Source organism: Pieris brassicae, chromosome 3, assembly GCF_905147105.1.
Source record: "Pieris brassicae chromosome 3, ilPieBrab1.1, whole genome shotgun sequence".
NCBI classification, from domain to species: domain Eukaryota; kingdom Metazoa; phylum Arthropoda; class Insecta; order Lepidoptera; family Pieridae; genus Pieris; species Pieris brassicae.
This window is the reverse complement of record NC_059667.1, coordinates 19903512-19923725: the sequence shown is the minus strand read 5'-3', so window position 1 is coordinate 19923725 and position 20214 is coordinate 19903512. Positions and strand designations below refer to the sequence as shown.

At 32.8% G+C, this 20214-nt stretch overlaps 1 protein-coding gene across 1 annotated transcript in view; it reads left to right on the top strand.

The window, feature by feature from the left end:
* Positions 1-1286: 1286 nt before the first annotated feature.
* LOC123707664 overlaps positions 1287-20214 on the top strand; it is a 114493-nt gene continuing 95565 nt past the window's right edge. Inside the window, exon 1 of the mRNA XM_045657925.1 lies at positions 1287-1449. The gene's annotated coding sequence lies outside the window, so the exon portion shown is untranslated. The remainder of the gene's footprint in view (positions 1450-20214) is intronic.

Here is a 20214-nt window from a genome sequence, read left to right as displayed (position 1 = left end):
CCACTGTGCTCTGTGTTAGTTTGAGAAAAAATACATTGGTCTTAAAATATAAAAGTTAAAAATTATTTTTCATTAAATAAATTTTGACTATAAAACGAAAATAGGTTTCATAGGATGGCTTTTTCGTAAACCCATAAGCCTCAAATTAAATGTTATAGTTACTAAAGTAATACATTGGTAATACGATTAACATGACAAATTTTTTTAACTAAATCCTTTAATTTTTATATAAGACTCAATAATTTATATTTGTTAAATTAAATCTATTCGAATTGTCACTTAGCCATAATAATTACAAAATGGTTTTCATGCAATGATGCTACCCAACATCGTCTTCTTTTACATACACATTTTTGATATTCGAACTTATAAACTTTTGCCATATACTTCCGGTATTTGAACCGATTGCATTTTCCAGCAATGCAGCCGAAAGCACGCGCGAGAGAAAATTCTAGAATTTTCAGAAATTAATGCGTGAGGTGGACCGGTGAATTTTCACGAAACGGAAACACAATTTTCTCACAATTCATAACCGTACACCATTTCCCTTCACATATAATAATAATAAAAGCCTTTATTGCTGAAAATACTTAAATTAGTACATAAAAATGTGAAGTACTAAAAAATTAACAAGAAATATAAATACTAATAACTAATCGGCAAGCCGGTTGATTTTTTTATACAGCTTGTCCTTGAACATAGGCCTTCTCTAACGGCTTCCACTCTTCTCTGTTTCTAGCTTTACGCATCCACTACTCTTCGCACCTTTACATAGTATAACATAATTTATCACACATTTATATTAGAATGTGTACTAGAGAAATTTAAATTGAAGACAAACATTGTTTTTATAGTACATTTGTTAATGGCATATATTACAGCTTCACTATTAGCCATTACTAAAGAAATAATAAAGGAATCGAAATAAATCTGTATCAAGATGAAGGGTGTCAACAGCAATATTTTATTCAGGCCATTGTGAAAGGAAAAAGCTGTATTACTAGGGTACTTTAGCATTAATATTATACTAGCTGGTTTATATATGAAGAGATTGAAAACAATAATGGATATTAATAACACATTCCGCAATCTCGCAAGACATTTTCACCAACAGTCTTTTCATATTGTCTATAAATATTTTGAACGGCACTGCGCTAAGAAAAAACTGAAACTCATGAACAATCTGAAACCACTGCATTCAGCGATGAAAGAGAGATAAAACATGTTTCCCTTTCAGCTTTGTGTATTTTCAGATTTGAGAGCTCAGTTGATGCCAAGTCGCCGAACGGGTGGGATGTGTCGTATTGTGTTGAATATACACGTTCGTGAAACTTTTAGTGCTATAAAAGTGTAAAATTAGTTAACATAAAGTGTAAACGTTGCGTGCCAACGATGAGACTAACTTTGGTTTATTTTTGTCATGGACATCGCTAGCCATTGCGTCTGATCGTAAGTTTTAGTTCATGTAGAGTTTATGGAGTAGTAGTTGGACGTTTGACTTCTAGACAAAAAAGTTGTATATATTATAAAAGTAAAAATGTGTTTTGTAATGTATTTTTTGGATGAATAGTTCTGAATGAATCCAACAAATCAATGGAAAACATTATATATAGTGGATCTATACGAAAAGTAATGCCTGAAAAACCAGACCGCTTTTTAATTTTGAACTATATTATGACTGAATAAATAATTATTATTATAACCTAAATTCTTTATATGTAATGTATTGTGTTTGGTCTTAAATTTAAAAATGCCTTTTCTCTGCTATCTCTGATTTTGATGAATAGGCTATTTGTAGCGATAAAAAGGCTTTTACATTTATGTACCTACGCCTTTTATGTATAGGGTTACCTCGTCCGAAATAAAGAATATTTTTAGTTTAAAAACATGTTGTTTCTTAGGATATTTACAATTGTTGAAATAGGGATTTGAATGTAACATATCAGTCGTAACGTTTTCTTATGTGTGCAGGATAAATTTTCGGTCTTGTAACTCTGTTGATGTATGGTGGAAATACACTTAATGAACATTATTGTTTCGCCGATTATCGACCCCAGAACCTCCAGAGTACGCGTCATATGCGTTAACCACTAAGATGAGCCTTGGGAAAAGTGCCTCTGTTACTGTTATCTTTAACAATCTTAAGAAATACAAAGAAGTGAATTTTAAAAAGCTCGAAATAGCTTTCATCCTTAACGAAAAATGTATGTGATCATTGTCTCATGGTCACTAAGGCTCATATATATGATATATATTGTTTTAGGAAATTTCATCCCAGCTTTCTTTGCTTTTGGTAGTACGTCGATTGCCTGGGAGGATCCATGGGGATTACACTCCAGCTTGCTTGGCCATTTGACAAATCTTCAGTTATCATTATATAATAATATAGCGGGACGCTGACCACGACTGCTGAATAAAAAGTGGTGTTTATATTAAATACATTTTATTTGAACGTAAAACACCAAAGACATTATTGTTCTATTAAAACATAAACAAAAATTTGAGTTAGATTTTCTTAACATATCTACAATAGAGAATCATTCCTACACAGCCCTAGCTTATAAAATAATCCCTCTTAAAGACTGTTTATATTTTTAAGAAGTTTCACGTTTGACTAAAAATCCTCAGAAAAAGCTAAATCCTTAAAATGGATATTCTGATTAAATCATAGAAATTTAACAATTTATAATAAAAAGTTACTTTATTAAAAATTCTTCTTTTATTCCATAAGAAAAGCCATGTTATCTTTTTGGAGGAGATAAGCATATCGAATGGATTTTTAAGATCACATTAAAACATACTCACACACACACATTCACCACCACATCACCAATAAATTACAAGTGAATTGTCTTGGTACATAATGTTCTTCGTATATGTGGTGTAATTCGTGTTGGCTATATTTTTAAAATTTTAACTTATATCTTTAAAAAGGTGTTGATTTTAATAAACTGTTTTTTTTTGGGTTTCTGCATAAAATATATAATTGACAAAAAGAGTTCTGACTATTGTGGGGGATTCTTTTGTCATAACTTTAATAAATTTAGCCTTTTAGAATGTCCATGAATCTATTAAACGGTTAAATATTTTCCTGTGTTCACTCAAACACGGGCATACATACCCACGCATATACTCACAAAATTGTCAAAATTTTTCATCCAATACTCAAAGTAAAGATAAATTAAATTAAATAGAAATAATGTTTGTCCTTTTTATTCTTGTTTCTCGGTAGAGTCTGGTCACCCCTAACACAATAATGGCTAAGTCTGGGAACCAGCATTTTTAAAGGTTAAGCATGGTTCCTATATATAAATAATAATATTTTATATTAAACGGTCAATAATTTAAATTTATATCGATTATAAGAATATAACAAAAATGTCAGGTTGCAAACGATATCACAGGGGTAGAAATACTAGTTCACTGCTTTTCGAAGCAATAACATTTCCACAAGATAATTTAAAGACATAAAATGGGAAGCTGGTTGGCTCCTAAAATCAGGCGTAGTAAGCGAATATTTTAGAAATATTCTTAAGAATATTACAAATTAATTTGACTAATGGCTTAAGGCTGTATCGTATATCGTTTAAGTAACTTTTTCGTTTTTTAATTTAATACAAACCAGCGTGGTCAAAGTCACACACATTTAAGAAATTGTTTATTATAACATTTGCACAGACAATACAAAGCGTGTATGTATTATGACAGGAGGGATAACTACCAATTTACTTGAGCCTTTAAGAGCTGGATTAACGGTGAAAGGCTCTCCGGGGATATAAAAGGTCACATAAAAATTAAATCCTGTCATGAGGCAAGGGGAAATCGAAACCTTTTTTCATAAAGGTGTATTTTCTATGATATTATTAAAATTGATTTATCTGGTTAAGTAAAATATAATAAAAAATAAAATATGTTTATTATGGAACATAAGATACAAGTATCACTTTTTTCACGTCATTTAATTTGAATAGGTAGACATCCCTACTCATCGGCAAAGAAGACAGAGGATGTAGGCCGAGAGAAAAAGCCGGCGTAAAAAACTCTCGGTACTCTTTTAATAATTTTAACATGAAATTATGGTTTCAACCTGGGATTTCTGGTAACCTCATGTCTTTGTCTAAGCTATGGGAATGGATTGCTTTTACAAATTTAACTTTTTAGCTACTTATACTGTATATTTGCCGCCCAGAAGAGATAATATTTATCAAACAGTTTTTAATTGTCAGTACTTACTTTTACTTTAAACTCGAAAGTTATTCTGTTCCCGAGTGGTTCCCGCGCCTCTTGACTTGCACATAACTTGGCGCTAACATGTGGCTCTGTTTTCGTACTTGTCTCCTGCTTCATTTAAGAATAAATTAAAACAATTCTTATACTTTTGGACCATCGTTATTTATTTTCATACTGATTAGTATTTATATTTATGTCGTCTTCTTAGGTGTTGTCTTCCTAATATTGTATTATCTACTTGTCTTCCGTTCTGTCATGTTTTTAGACAATTATAATTGATCTTTGAATCTGTTGAACATAACTTTAAATTTATATTGTATTTCTCCTTATAATAAATAAACAAATACCAGTGCTGATCATTTGTATAGAGGGTTCAAAGTTATATTTACACATTGTAGACGATTAATATATTAAGCAGACCCTTACTAGAATTCATTTAGATCTTTCGAAAACTTGCTAAATTAATTCTTCAAGAAAAGAACTAAATTTATGAAAACTAATGAAGGTGTTTGTAGACGTACTACAATTCAGATATCAAAACCACATTAAAGCTATATTTGTAACGGATATAATTTCAGCTGTCTTTAACTGTTTTGTCGTAATTGTTGTAACTAGATGATGATGATACGTATTTTTTAAGTTAAAAAATGTTGAGCTGAACCTCAGTAGTCTTAGTTAAATGGTTACTCACGCTGATTATACATAAAAAGTAAGTCGCATTAAAATTTCCACTCAGGAATTTCGTGATATGATTATTTTGTTACGGAAAAAGGTTTGGAGCGAATATTTTAATTAAGCTAAAACCGGGTTTTATGCGGTATTTTGTTAAACAATGTATTTGAGCGATCTAATTCCAAATTTTGATACAATGGATTGACATAAACTTAAGGTCCTAAGATCGAATGAAGTAGAACTACTCGTCCTGGAAAAGAGAATTAAATTATGCAGATACGTGTCTGCCCCAGTCCAGTAACTATTTAATTCATTTTACTAAGCCCTTAACCACCAATCCACATGGAATTGTGCATATAGAAAGAAAAAATCTATTGGAGCATTGTTGCAGTTTGACCACAGAAAAACAGCTGTTTTAACGTTTTTGTTATGTTTGTTAATTTAATTAAAATTAATATTCAGGGCACTTGAAATACGAGATGTAAGGAACGTTTTACAAAATATAAAACACACTCTAAGAGACCATAGTTCTGTGTAAATTGAATATTTTTTTATTAAATTACGAAAATTCCTAAGTACTTGTAAGTTTGGCTTTCGAGTAACGAGTGCGGGTTTAAACAAATTACCAGCAAAAGGGTTCTTCAATAACTCGGTGGTCTGCCGAAATTAATTTAGATTTCGCGACACTGTATGCATTCATTTAACTCGTTTTTATTATTGTTAACTGCTTCATGATTTAAAACCTCAACATGAACCTACCAGGTTATATCTAACCTACATATATCATGTTACATTTTCCATTCCTATTACCCGTTGTCTGTTCCATAACGAAGCGTTACGGCACGTATGGCACCACTGTGTGGAACCAGCTGTCCGTCACGTATTTCCGAACCAATTTGGCTCAGGGTCCTTCAAAAAAAAGCGTACCAATTATTAAAAGGTCGGTAAGGCATTCGCGAGCCTTCTGGCATTGTTAATGTCATGCGAATGTCACTTTATATTGGGTGAGCCAGGCCAGAAATACATATTTATTCATTTATAAGTTCTAAAACAACATGCATGCATTTTTATGCATATATATATTTTATGTATAATTTTTTATACAAGAAAATATGATATCACAAATTTTACATACGCATCTGTTATGTTATATTTGTTTGATAAATGTCATTTCGATTTCAGATTCGATGTAATTAATTCATATTATTCGCGCTTTCATGAACAACATAACTTTGCTATTATTTCATTTTAGGTTCGCAATTTATTAATTAGTTCAACACTGTTAAGTTATGCAACGAATATTTATTTCAGAAAGTTAAGAAAGCGACGGTCTCCTCCCTATGAAGTGTGCGGTCATGTAATCGATGGTATTTTTGATCATTTATCTTTATACGCACATCGCTAATCAGGCTTTTGAGACACGTCATCGATACCTTTAAATAATTTTACTGACGACAACGAACCTAAAATATCCCATACAAAATATAATTAGCTAGATGTTAACGCTTTTCATAATCCAAGCTGTTTAGTCTACGCTGGCGAAATAAATAAACATTGAGACACTCAACTGTGAGATTTAAATGCCTATTGAAGTAGGTCTTTGATGTTTTCTCTTTATTAAAATCGTTTTATCAAGAAATCATTTGAATTAAATATGATACTTTATTTTAGACGTCGTTTAAAGAGGGCTGTTGTTTGTTTGGAGCTTTTCGAATTAATTTTGTATATAATAGTGTCTACATTGAGGTAATATATGTTTAAATTTGCTTGATATGTCCTTCCCACATTATTAATCGCCGCAGATTGAACGGCTGATCGCGCTGGTGATTGCTGGTGGTGGGGTTTTAGTGCTGTCCTCGATCACAAATTTAGTAGAGGTCTTGAGATTGAAGAAGCCGGGCTGTGGTGTCAGTCTTAATTATACGCCCATCACCTTAATATTTAACATAAATATAGTAATTCTCTAACCAAATATTCTTTAAAGTAAGTAGCTGACTGGTTTAGTTCAATAAAAATAAGTATCTACTATAATAAAAAAATAGGGTTGATCGTAGAGGGGTGACAATTGCATGTATTTTTGTATGTTATATCATAAAAAACTAAAAACAAAAAAAATGTCAATAAAAAAATTTTTTGGGTGCACACCCCTTATCACTTGGGGGTATAATATAGATAGTAGCCGACTTACTGAATATTCATATAAAAATAATATATAACGTGAAAGAACGAATTATGTGGTGAAATAAAACATAAGGCTAGATTCGCAATGTAATGCCGTTACAATTCGATCTTGATCTTGTAAGTGTCCACACGTTCACACGATACGTTTTCTACACTCGATTCTTGGGGATAGATTGTGATTGGAATGGATTCAACTAAATTTTGACTGTTACTGATACTAGTACTACATAGTTTCTCATTTGAATGAATGAATTTCACCAGAGTTTGAAACAACGAACAGTGATTGGAATTATAGGTAACCCACACACATTTAATGATAACTTTTACAATATTGTAGACGCGTTCACAAAGACAACATACTTCACACATAATTATGTATCTCGCTTAGACACTTGAGTCACTACTAGAAATCGTCAATACCAGCGGAATATAGAAAACTACAACCTCGCGGCAATAGATGGCGTTACATTACCTAATTATAATATTTTAGTACAGATATGTAATTAGTTTTACTAACACGTACACTAAATGATCTTAATTTATGTTCTCTCAAGTCAAATTTGTACTCTATTATTCGGACTAGAAGACTTGTATCCATAGTAATAAACTTGTTAAAAAAAGAATTTAATTACTATATCGAATTGTCAACTGTTAATGTGACAGTTGACAATTCGATAGCTGCTCCACATCCACTTGAAGCGTCGATTCATATAAACTGCGTTATATTTTTTTCAAACCGCGTCTATATCGAACGACTTTTATTAAAAAGGGGTTATAAGACCCACAGGAAGCTCTAGTACGAAACAAAATCTTTAACCAATCTCGACGCAATATCATCGATAGATATGATATTGAAAGGATTTGAAAGCTTGAATCGCATTTTCAAATACGCGACGAAAATTCTTATTTTATCAAAGAATATATTTGATACATATTTTTGATCTAGAGACTAGAAAACATTGAAAATATGATACGGAATATTTGTATTCGTGGTTATCTAGACAATATTAAATGTCTGTAAATAATTGTGTTCCTCTATTTTATCCAGCCCATGACTAACATAAAGAAAAATATTTAAGGACCTTATGATTTAATTAAAGTAAAATCCCACACGATAAGTAATATAAGTAACTTTTAACTTTCGAACGTTTGTTTATGGCAGCTGATTCCAGAAAGTGTTTGTTAATTAACTGAAGTAATACTTGAAGTAATAAGTTTTACATGTTAAATTTGTGTTTATATAAAAAATATTAATGTCTATCTTGACGATGGTACCTAGGAGGTGACGCAGATGTTGCACTTTCAGATCTATCTAAGATTATATCAGATTTTAGTTCAACAGGTCTAACTGTAAATTTTCATAAATATAAGATATCTCCATGGTGAGAATTTGTACACCTTAACCCCAAATATAAAAATAATAAATAAAAATCGCTGTACCTTTTAGGGGCACCGATTTTCAAAGAAGCTTCTGAAGAATTCATTAACTTGACAATATCAAAGTTTAAAGATCTTTTTCACTGTCAATTGGATAATATAGCACACTCAGCACTGTTAATTTAAAAACTCTGTCTTTTTATTCCCAACTTAACTTATGTACTTCCCTGTAGCCCTCTATGGAATCAGTTCTATTACGTGATTTGAATTTAAAAACTTCTTTGGAATTTACTTTAAATATACGTTTTGAAACACCATCTTGGAATCAAGCATCGCTCCCTATTCACTTTGGCGGATTAGGAGTACGTAAGATAACAACTGTAGCTCTTCTAGCGTTTCTGTCATCTGCTGACAAATCTAGTTTGCCTTCTAGCGTCAACTTACAAAGGAGCTGGGATGATCCTCTTAAAACTTATTAAGTTACACTTCAATAACAGACCGGGCAAGGATGGTGGCTGTGGGGTCTAGGAAAGCCGGTCATTGGCTTAATGCTTATCCTACGCCAAACAGTGGCACCATTTTGGACTCTGAATCACTTCGCATAGCCATCAGCCTTAGGAGTGCCCATATGTACTCCCAATACGTATCACTGTAGCTTTGAAGTAAGTAGACTTGGACACCACCTCCATTGTCAAAACAGTGCAAGCCGTTTTTCACTCCACACCGCGCTAAGACATTATACGCCGCTCTCTTGCCTCCATCAATGTTCCTGCCATTTTGGAGCCAACAGGTATCGCAAGAGACGTTGGCAAGCGGCATTGAAAATTTTGAAGTAGGGACTGGGCTGTGAGGTTCAAGTGCACAGGCGCAAATTAAAGATTTGAGTTGGCGCCTAGTACAAAGTACCGGGGCCTCAGAGCTGGTGCTTTTCGCGCTCAACGAATAAGTATCGGAGTATCGAAGAAATACGGCTGCAAGCCTTAAAAGTCACACTGCCACAGGGGCCAAATGTGTTTTAATTTTATTTTTATAAATTTTATTATTACTATGTAGGTTAAGAAAATTGTAAATTTGATTTGATTTTTATGCGTAATATTTAATTGCGTCAAGTGTTCAAAATAAATCATTCACTGCTCTGTATTTTTACCACCGAACTACGGTCGCCAATAACACAGGATGTCTCTAGTGTCGGGACTAGCATATGTATGATTAGCTACCGCTATAAAAAATATATATATTCCTAAATTACTGTCCCTTTTTAGAAAACACGTCAATCCTTTACTCCATACGCTTCTTCAATGAAAGGTATTTGGTTGTCCTCCCACCTACAGTTTTTATAGATGACAAGCAACATATAACCGGAAATGCAATGTTATCTCATCTCGTGCCGATTTAATATGCTCTGCAGTCTAAAAAATTGCGACAAATGAGAGAATCTTTCCGGAAATTCTAGTGATGCTTCTGAAAAAATACTATATAGTGTTTCGTGTTTGCAATTTGAATTATTCAACCTCATTTCAGAACTCAAATCAAGAGTTGTAGAACTAGGTCACTGCAGATCCTTGTTTACCTTTACAACCTATTCAATAAATGTATTTACCCCGATGGAATTGATTAGGGATTTTTAATTGCGCATATTTCTTTGATTTATTTATGCGTTCATTAATAATTCATATTTTACTCAATTTTTGGACTAAACCAATTTTGGTGCTTTTTCTATGGATTGTATAGATATAGATAGCACCTCAAAGCTTAGCTAATGAAAAGATATCCTTCGGGTAAAGTATCCGTAAGGTCAATAAGTTATTAAATATATGATCTTTTAAAAATACCTGTCGATATTAGTTACCTATAATATGCCTTCAGAGTAAATGAATTGGAGTCATTTTGTTGTTAGAGTTCCTGGATTTGGATATGCTTGATGAACCATAAAATCATCTCCATTTGAATATCACAACAGGTCAAACTAATGACGTCCTATACTGACGTTGGTAAAAATATTTTTTAATTATATGCAATTAATGACAAACAGTTTTTCTCACATATTCTCAGCGCAATATGAGTTCCGAGACGAGTATTTTGGCTGGCGTTAATATAAACTTAGCGTGACTTTATTGAAGTTTTAAATATACCGTCAACTGTATGAGCTTAAAGCTCTTGCTTAATGAATATGTCTTTTAGTTTACTTTAAAGCTTTTAAGAGATATTGAGTTTCAATTTTGTTTTTAAAATTGTCTATAAATTTTAATAATGTTGTCGTTATAGCAATTATAAGACGTTAAAAAGTAACATGCCGTAAAATATTAAAGAAAAAATACTCAAACTAAAAATATGGCTCCAACATTAACCCCGGCTAAGTTCATGCAAATTATTTACTAATTAAATTGTTAAATAATAATTGTATATAAATCGTAGGCCGCGCTCTTGACGTCTTTAACAATGGGTTGGTTATGAGTTTTTAATAAACGCATTTATTTTTCATTGTATGATTACCTCAGTTAGAAGGTTGGCAGTCAGTATGACTACCATGAGTTATAATTTCATGCTGAAAAATAATTTTGTGCCGTTGCAGTTGCTGAAGATTCCTAAACCTGTAACGTCTGTACGTCGGGTATTTCTGCGGCCAGGTCCAGGTATCAAGGCTGACCATATATAGCCTCAGTTTACATGGTTACTGGTATATACAAAATTGGGAATCTTTATTGTTACTATTTGTACAATATAATAAATATAGCTGTATTTGTACAATATAAATAATAACTAAAATAATAAATATAGTGACGATCAGTTGGGTACTCAGCGTTTTTTAAGGCAGTTTTTGCCGAGCACCGCCACTATGTGGAACCAGCTGCTCACTGAAGGGTCCTTCAAGAAAAGAGCGTACCAATTTTTAAAAGGCCGGCAACGCACTCGCGAGCCCTCTGACATTGAATTTGTCAGTGGGCGCTGGCCTCTCAGGTGAGGGGCAAACCCCCTTGAACTTTAAAAAAAATAATCCTTTCGTAGTGGTATAAAAATCCTGTTACGATGGGTAGGCTTGTAACGACAACGAAACACTAAAAATATTATTTCAACAATACAAAATAATATCAAAATAAATAAGAAGTACAAACAACAGGTAACTAGAGTAAGTCCTTTGTCTCAGTGTAGTCTAAGATCAATAAAAAATAATTGCGTGGCTGTGTATGAACGGTCACCTTCTTTAAATATGGTATACTTATCATTGACTTATCGTCTCTGAGCAATACGTATAAACATTTCACTGCATTGGTCCACGTTGGGAAAGCCAGAGTTTTGGAGAAATGGTCAGTACTAAAAGTTGTTCTAAACTAAGTCGATTTCAGCCTCTCATATTTCAAAGCTGGCCTAAACTGTATTAAAAGTAAACAGCTTGTTATATTTCCTGGCTTACTTCATAAATTGTAAGCGTACTTGTGAAACACCCACGAGAATATAAAAGATGAATCTTGGGTATAGTTAAGTTAAGTAGCTATTTTTATGAAAGAGATTATCTTGACGACTTTATTATATTCAAATGTACATAATAAATAATTATTAAGTTATTTACGCGTTTCGAAAATATACTTGGAGTTTTTCTATATTAATGTTGTTTTTTAATTCTTCAATAAAGTACACAAAAGAGTGCGACTTGAATGAATTATGTACAATCTAGCCTATACAAATTATGGTTATATAATTATTAATATTATGTTGACTTAATTTAAGCTTAAACTAAGGTAATGTTCATTAACAGTTTTAGTGTTCTATAATGTTTTGACACTATGTTCGTGTGTCGGATATACCGCACTTGCACTTATATTCACTACACTAGGTTTATTAGCTCAAAAGGTTTAAGTCTCTTTAGACGTCTTATTCCTGTTGTGTCCAGTAGTTGGATTGCCTCAGCATTCACATGGCTCTGTAGCCTGTTAAGTGAGCTAAGGCAAACCGTTTCGCCGCATCTAGGACTGTATCCACGTTAAGATCCTTGTGGATACTTTAATTTTTAATATACCATGGTGCATTGCCAAATTGACAAACCGTTGTATTCTTTTTAAATTTCTCTTTGCTGTACAGCCCCAAAGTTGAATGCCATATGTCCAGGCTTTATCAATTGTTTATTAAGAAGCAATTTGTTATGTATTGACAGGGTGATAACCTATTAGTATTCTATAAGTCAGTAAATTTGTTTCTAAGATACAAACATATCTATTTCAGCTCTTTTCTTTTTACGTTTTCTTTCCGTCAAAATTTAGCATCAATCTCAAGTATTTAGCGCTATTAGCATATGGAACTAATGAATGTGACAATATAATAATATATTTATTTATTTCATTATATATAAATTACAAAGACCAAAACACAATTAAACTAAACATGGCCAAAGAAGGAGTACATAGTATATACAAAAAACTTTACGAACGGAAAAAAATTACAACAAATATTATAATACCTAATTTGGCTAGCTCGCTGATGTTGTGAACATTTTCATATAATAATTATATAAAAACTACTTAAATTAAGTAAAACTGCTTTGTAACACAACCAGAAGTCACGCGTGGGTCATGTAAAGGACTCAATGACTGACTTTGTCCCTGTCCTTGATCCCCACAGTGATACAGTGATATCCTAAAAGTAGTTAAATAGTTAGTTGAGTATTAAAATAATAAAATGGTTAGTTAACAGTAATGTTATATAAACCCTACAGCAATTCCAAAACAAAAATCAATGAAATATGAAAAGAACTTGTTAAAAAGTAAAAAAGAAAAAATCTGAAGAAATTAAAGTTAACGCTAACTACGCTTCACCTCTGAACAGCTAGTTTATACCTTTAAATGAGAAATGTTAGAACTTCTAGACTTCTTTGATGAACTGTTCTTGATTAACTTTGCTGGAATAACGATTCTTAAGACAATACTTTGTATCATCTGTGGATAAACTTTAATTATGCTTTGGAGAAACTCCGATCTTCTCTAAACTTTTATATAATATGTATGTACCCTACATATATGGTACATTTAACATTCGCTCGAACGGTGAAGGAAAACATCGTGAAGAAACCGGCTTGCTTTAGACCCAAAAAATCGATCACCTACTTTCCTACTAGATTATCAAATGATCATGAAACAGATACAGAAATCTCAGGCCCAGACCTAAAAAGGTTGTAGTACCATTGATTTATTATTTATTATTCGTATTTTCACATGCTCGCATAACGTTACTAATTTTTTATATATAAAAATTACTCCAACAACAAGTTAGCTAAAAGTATGCGTGTATCTTAATAATTGTACACAATTGTAAACCATCTAGAGCAGTGTTTCTCAAACATTTTGTGCCAAGCCCCACCTTAGTCAACCTAAAAGTCCTATGCCCTATGTAACATAATTTATATTTAATAAAATTTAGTTGTTCACTTAAGAAATTTAAATATATACATGTACTAAGAAATCACTAGGAAATATTACAAAACTTAATGAAAAGCTGGAATTCAAATTCCAAATAGTTTTAACAAAGATTTTTCTATATTAATTTAGTCAGATCCTTGCAATTATATTGCACAGGGCATTATATTGCCTACCTCAACAGTCAAATTGCACCCCCCCCCCGGGGCGTGCACTGATCCAGAGTAAAAATTAAAAAAAAAATGAGTACTTAATTTATCCAAATATGATTTAACAGCTTATGCCAACAGTCTATCAAAAGCAAATGACTGTTTTCAAATTTGATAGGGATTTTTCTAGAAACAATTGTTCTCCGGTATCGCTGCAGATCCATAGATTATGAACTGTGACATTTGCATGATAAATCAATGTCGGATGCAGATTTCATCGCCAAATTTCACAGAGATTCTTATCTGTATAATTGTAGCATATTTTTACTATGAAATGTCAAAGTGCTGTAAAAAATTGATTCCAGCTAGTTTCATATGTTTTCACTGTAATGTTTATATATTAATAATTTCTCTTAATAATAAAGTCTCTTATCCCTAGGCTTTTAAAGATTCTTTATGATAAATGCTAATACTAGAAAATATGTATTATCTTTATTTTAATTATTACAATATTGAAACGTCAAAGACACAGATTAAAAATGGCGTATCTGGTACCTCAGGGAAATTTCAGAAATAAATAGTTACATTTTACAATATTATGCTTTAGTGTTATTAATATTGTTAAAGTCGGGACTGTGTAAATGCTATTTATTATAGCATAGTTTATATACTTGAATATCAATGAACATTTTGTGTAGCCAAAGGCAAAATACAAAATACCATCCGTATCACCTCGACGTCCGTCGTTCCACAACTGAGCGTTTTCTAAGGCAGTTTTTGCTGCGCACCACCTGTATGTGGAACCAGCTGCCCACTGAAGTATTTCCGAACCATTTCGACTTAGGGTCCTTCAAGAAGAGAGCGTTCCAATTTCTGAAAGGCCGGCAACGCACTTGCGGGCCTTCTGGCGATGTGAGTGTCCATGGGCGGCGGTATCGCTTCACATCAGGTGAGTCTCTTGCCCGTTTGCCTGCTATTACATAAAAAAGGTAAAATGCATCGTACAATTTAACACTATGTAATATGTATCCTAACTTCGGGATTCCTTAACTTCAACAAGGTTGCGACATTAGCATTACTGATTGGTGAACTACACCACCAAAACTGTCACAAAACATCAGGATTAGTAACCCAATTGGTACGACGCAGATGGATACATTTGCACCATTTATCAAATATGTTTTAATTATTAAATTCAAGGACTACAGAAGCCGCGCATATGTGTAATTTGTGGGAAGTGCATTGCAATAGTATTTTGTTTATATTTATCCACAAGATTCTGGATATTATAAAACAATAATTCGTAAATCAATTAGCTAAAGTTCATTTATACTCTAATAATTCCATAAATTAATGTAATTTCAATAGATATCCCGAAAGTTATAACATTATTTACGAAGTTTCCTATCACTTCACTCACAGACACTTACACAATTAAGGCCTTAATTCACTAAATCAACTTGTCAGGAAACCGCAATTGACAGGGGATTCAACAAGGATTCAAGTTAGGTCTGGCTTTCCAACTATAAGGATCTTAATACCGAAAATACGTTATAGTAAATTTATAACGCCAAAAATCAATTACAAGTCCAAGGTTTTCTGTCTAGTCTCTAGAATTTGTGTTTATTATTCTCAATGAGGTTAATACGAATGAGGTCGCTCAAATAGGACATAGGGTGGACGTTACTCCGTCCATGTTACGTAATGTAAGCAAGCAAGTCCTCGGCTGGAATCGTCAAGTCAAAGAAAACGTGGCGGCCCACAACACACCTGGCAACGTAGCTGGAATGACGAGGAGTGATATTAATTTACTTATTTTTTAATCTTACACTAACTTAATAATACAATCGTAAACTTATTAATATAAAAATTAAACTAAATGTTTTAACATAATATTAAAAAAAAAAACAAGAAAACATGAAATGTTAACTAATGCAATTTTCGTGAATTCAGCCAGTGTACAACTGAATATACCCGTCTCACATGCAATAATAATCAGGGATCGCAAGGTGTTTAACTGAGTAAATTTGTATGCGTTCGTGTAATGTAACTAGTTTTCAAAGCGTATAGTAACTGTAATGAGTGTACAGATCAATAGATTGATCAAATTCTTTCTAAACTGAATCGATTAAAAACACAATTAATTCTAGGTTGTCGATTATAAATTCCTTTATTTCCAAACTATGCACAAGCAATTGGCAAGGCATTACACCTATAGATTATAGATCACTATATCTGACGTTCGACTAAGTTTAAAGAGACCCATTATCTAGTGCTTTATTGCCGCACTGCTCATTCTAAATGGACTAAAACTGCCAATATAATCGCTAATAGCCCAGATAATACAAGGATATAAAATATTAGATAGATTCTCGATTTTTGATTTCTTTATATTCAAGTACGCTTTTACTTTAGTAATTGGACCCTGTGTTCGCCTAGTGGCTTCAGTGTGTCACTCTCTTTCCTGAGGTCGTCGGTTTGATCACTTGCCGTTGCCGAATGGAGTTACTTTCTATGTGCGCATTTAACATACGCTCGAACGGTGAAAGAAAACATCGTAAGAATACCGGCTTGCGTAAGACCCAAAAAGTCGATGGCGTGCGCCAGGCACAGAAGGCTGATCACCTATTTGCCTATTAGATTAACAAATGATCATGAAACAGACTCCGAAATCCAAGGCCCTGATCTAATTAGAGTTGTAGCGCCTAATTAATTAATGCACTTAATTGGAGCCTTAAATATTTGAAGACCGTTTGAAGTTATTACGGTCACTCTTTTGACTCCCAGCTGTGCACCAATGGACTTTCTATGTTTGCATTTAACAGTCGCCCGTATGGTGTAGGTTCACACAAATCACAAGGTTGTAGTTCCATTATATTTTATAACTCGATCCTCCTTTTAAAACTAAATCCGGCCAAAAATTTAAACTGTAATAGGATTATAACTTTTTGTTAGTCTATGGAATCGTCGAATCGTCCTGAGATTTGTTATAGTCGCTTATTAAAATGAATGTATAACAGCGTTCTATTGTTTATGGAGGTGTAGAATCGTATAGTTAAGTACGTTAGAAATCCATTAAGCATAGCTCCATAGAAGCAAACGGAATAGCAATTTAGTTTGTCTATTGAATTATTGTGCGCTCGCTCGCTAGTTGCTACATAAATTCCAATTCAAATACTCGATACTATTAATGTTGAATTTGGAATATTTTATATCTATACGTATAGGAGCAGATATCATTCGAGAAATATAACAATTATTCGAATAAGGTTAACAATATTAAAAATGCACGCATTTAATTATCGGAAATACATTTTGCAGTAAATTTCAACCTCTAATAACAGATTTTATAAACATATAACAAACGCATGCAATTTTATTGTGGTAAAAATAAAAACATCTTTTTTACTATATACTTTTAAATGTAATTGAATGCGCTAATAGCAGCAGGTGTTTTAATAGTTTTTAACTTTAATTCTATTTATATAAGTGCAAGACAGCGAAAATCTATGAATCTTTTAATATCTTCCAGCGATTTTATACAGACTTGCTGTTATAAGCGTTCGTATTCTCATTCAGATCTCGCGTCACAATCTTCAAACACTGGAACGGTTTGACAGCTCCTGAAACTAGATTTAAGTTTGTCGTTCATGAATGCGGTATTGGATACTAGATAATCTAGTCTAGTAATTACTTATAAAAAATCTTTTCTAAAAACTGTACGACAAAAATAAACAAAAGTATATAGAACCAGAGGTCATTCACCTTTCTAAGCTGGTCAATCGCGGTATATTTTACATTTTAAACTTCTTTAACGAGACTTACCGCCCTCATACGTGCCATATTGTGGCTTCAGGCTACTTCTGCTGCTAATGGATGGTCCTCTTGGGTATAAATTTGGCATTAAACATTTCTCATTTACCGTGAAGCAGTAATTAGCCAAAAGCTCTTCAATTACATTAGAGCAGAGTATAAACTTGCTAATAAACTTCTTTGTTAGAACTCAGTATAAACAACCCTAGTTCCTGGTAGAAAACTGGTAGCTTCCCAGAAATATTTTTGATGTCTAGTTTACTATTATGATATGAAATTAGCCACCAATTAATAAATATCGTAGCACCGGAATTGAATCTAAAATATTTTTTTGGTTTCAGCTTTGAAGAAATATGTGTTTTTGGTACATCGTTGAGTTCCACCTCATTATTAGTGTTATACCTTGCATTGCTGGTTCAATATTAAAAACACACCTTTTACAGATTTAACATCACCAAATTGAATAAATTTGGCATACTTAATACAATAAATAGCTTTTTTTAAATGAGATGAAAATGCGCTTATTCAGGCCCGCATCATGGATGCCGAACCTGACACGGGGTCTGTGGGGCTGGGTCTAGTCCAAAGCCTTTTGCTATTCATAGGGAAGGCGAGACCCTACCCACTAAACACACCTCAGTCTTTCATACGCCCTTGTGATGAGTCCTCAGCGTTCGCCAAGACATTAAACCCAAATGACTTTAAATAGCAGAATCAAGTCTTTATAACCTTTATATCATTGGTTAACTTGGTGGAGATGGAACATTTCAGCATCATTAGTCACTCCTTGCAAAATCATTTATATCTCAGACAGCATCGGTTAAGTTACTCGCTTTATTTTTATTTCGTTTTACGAGTGATTAAGCTTTACATTAACTTCTACGTCAGGCATTCTATACTTGTTTAGAACAGCATCTTTCTATGTTTTATAAATGTTATTGTAACAGTCGCGTAACTATGCAATATATTTTATTATAGTAATAATTAGAAAATTAAAACAAATTTCAAAAGTTTGATTCCTCTGTACCTTGCCGGCAGCATTTCCTCGCTGCATTGCTTATTGCTATACGTTTTCGGTGAGCGAGGCAAGCACCAGCTCTGGGGTCCGGTATTTTATACCAGGCGCCAACTTAAATCTTTAATGTTTATCGCTATGAAAATAGGTTTCCTGTTTTCACACGTTATTGATGATAATTATTACAACGCAATACAATTTACATTACATCTAATGAGTTCGGATTAATACTAGATATAGTTGTTAGGGCAGTAAAGATATATATCTTTTCGTAATACGTCGCTAATCGTCTTGTTTGTTAACTATTATCCAGCTTTCCGCGGACAATAGCTAGATGGTGGTATAAATTAATTAATCAAGCAAAGTAGTGAATAAAATGTCATATTATGGGTATGAATCGAATGTAAAAGGTATCAAACTATTGCTGTTATGATGTTTAACATTAAGACGTTTTCGAATTAGAGTTTATCTATATTTGTCAACTGACTTTTTTAAAAACAGGTCTCCAACCTAAAAGATAACAGCTAATTTTAAGTGGCACTATCACGTACACGAATTTGTACTAAGATTACTAAGAGTGTTTATAACCAATTTCAACAGTTAATACTTAATCTAATCTAATATTTGAATGGCAGTTGTAAAGATATTTTACAAATAAGTTATAATTAACTACATATTTTGGCGGATGAGTTAAACAAATAACCAATAAACGTGAACTAGATTGTATTTCGAATTAATTATTTGGGAAGCGACCCGTTTTTATGAATTTTGCCGACGTTGCTCGAATGACAGGTGGATTTTCTTTTTATGTGCACAATTAAGTTCGTACGGTCGAGTAACATCGTGAGGAAACCGGAAACTTAAATCTCGACGGCGTATGTCGAGCACAGAGGAGATCACCTGCTCGCCTATTTAAGATTTTTTTTACGAAACCTATATGCCATAAATTGCGCCCCTAATATGAGGTTGCGTCACAGTATTTTTGAAGTGAAACTTCTTTATCTGCGTTGTAAAAAAAATGACCGTCACATTTTTCGGTTACGCGTCACATATTTCCGTCACGCGCCATCTTTTTCTTGCCCCTACCACGGTTGATGCGAAGAGATTGATGGCCATTAATAACAAAAATATATAATAACGATAACAATGATATTTATAATTCTATTACAATTAACGAAATTCTGTAATAATCTTATTAGTAATCAGGTAAAATTAAATTATTGTATTATTTGTATTCATGTCTATCATAATAAAAGCCTTATGTTAAACTTTATTTAACCAATTTCTGTAAAGTTACATATAGTTGATCATTTTTCGAAAAATAAGGTCATAAAGAAGTTTCACTTACGTGTGTAACACTAAGTGTACGCAC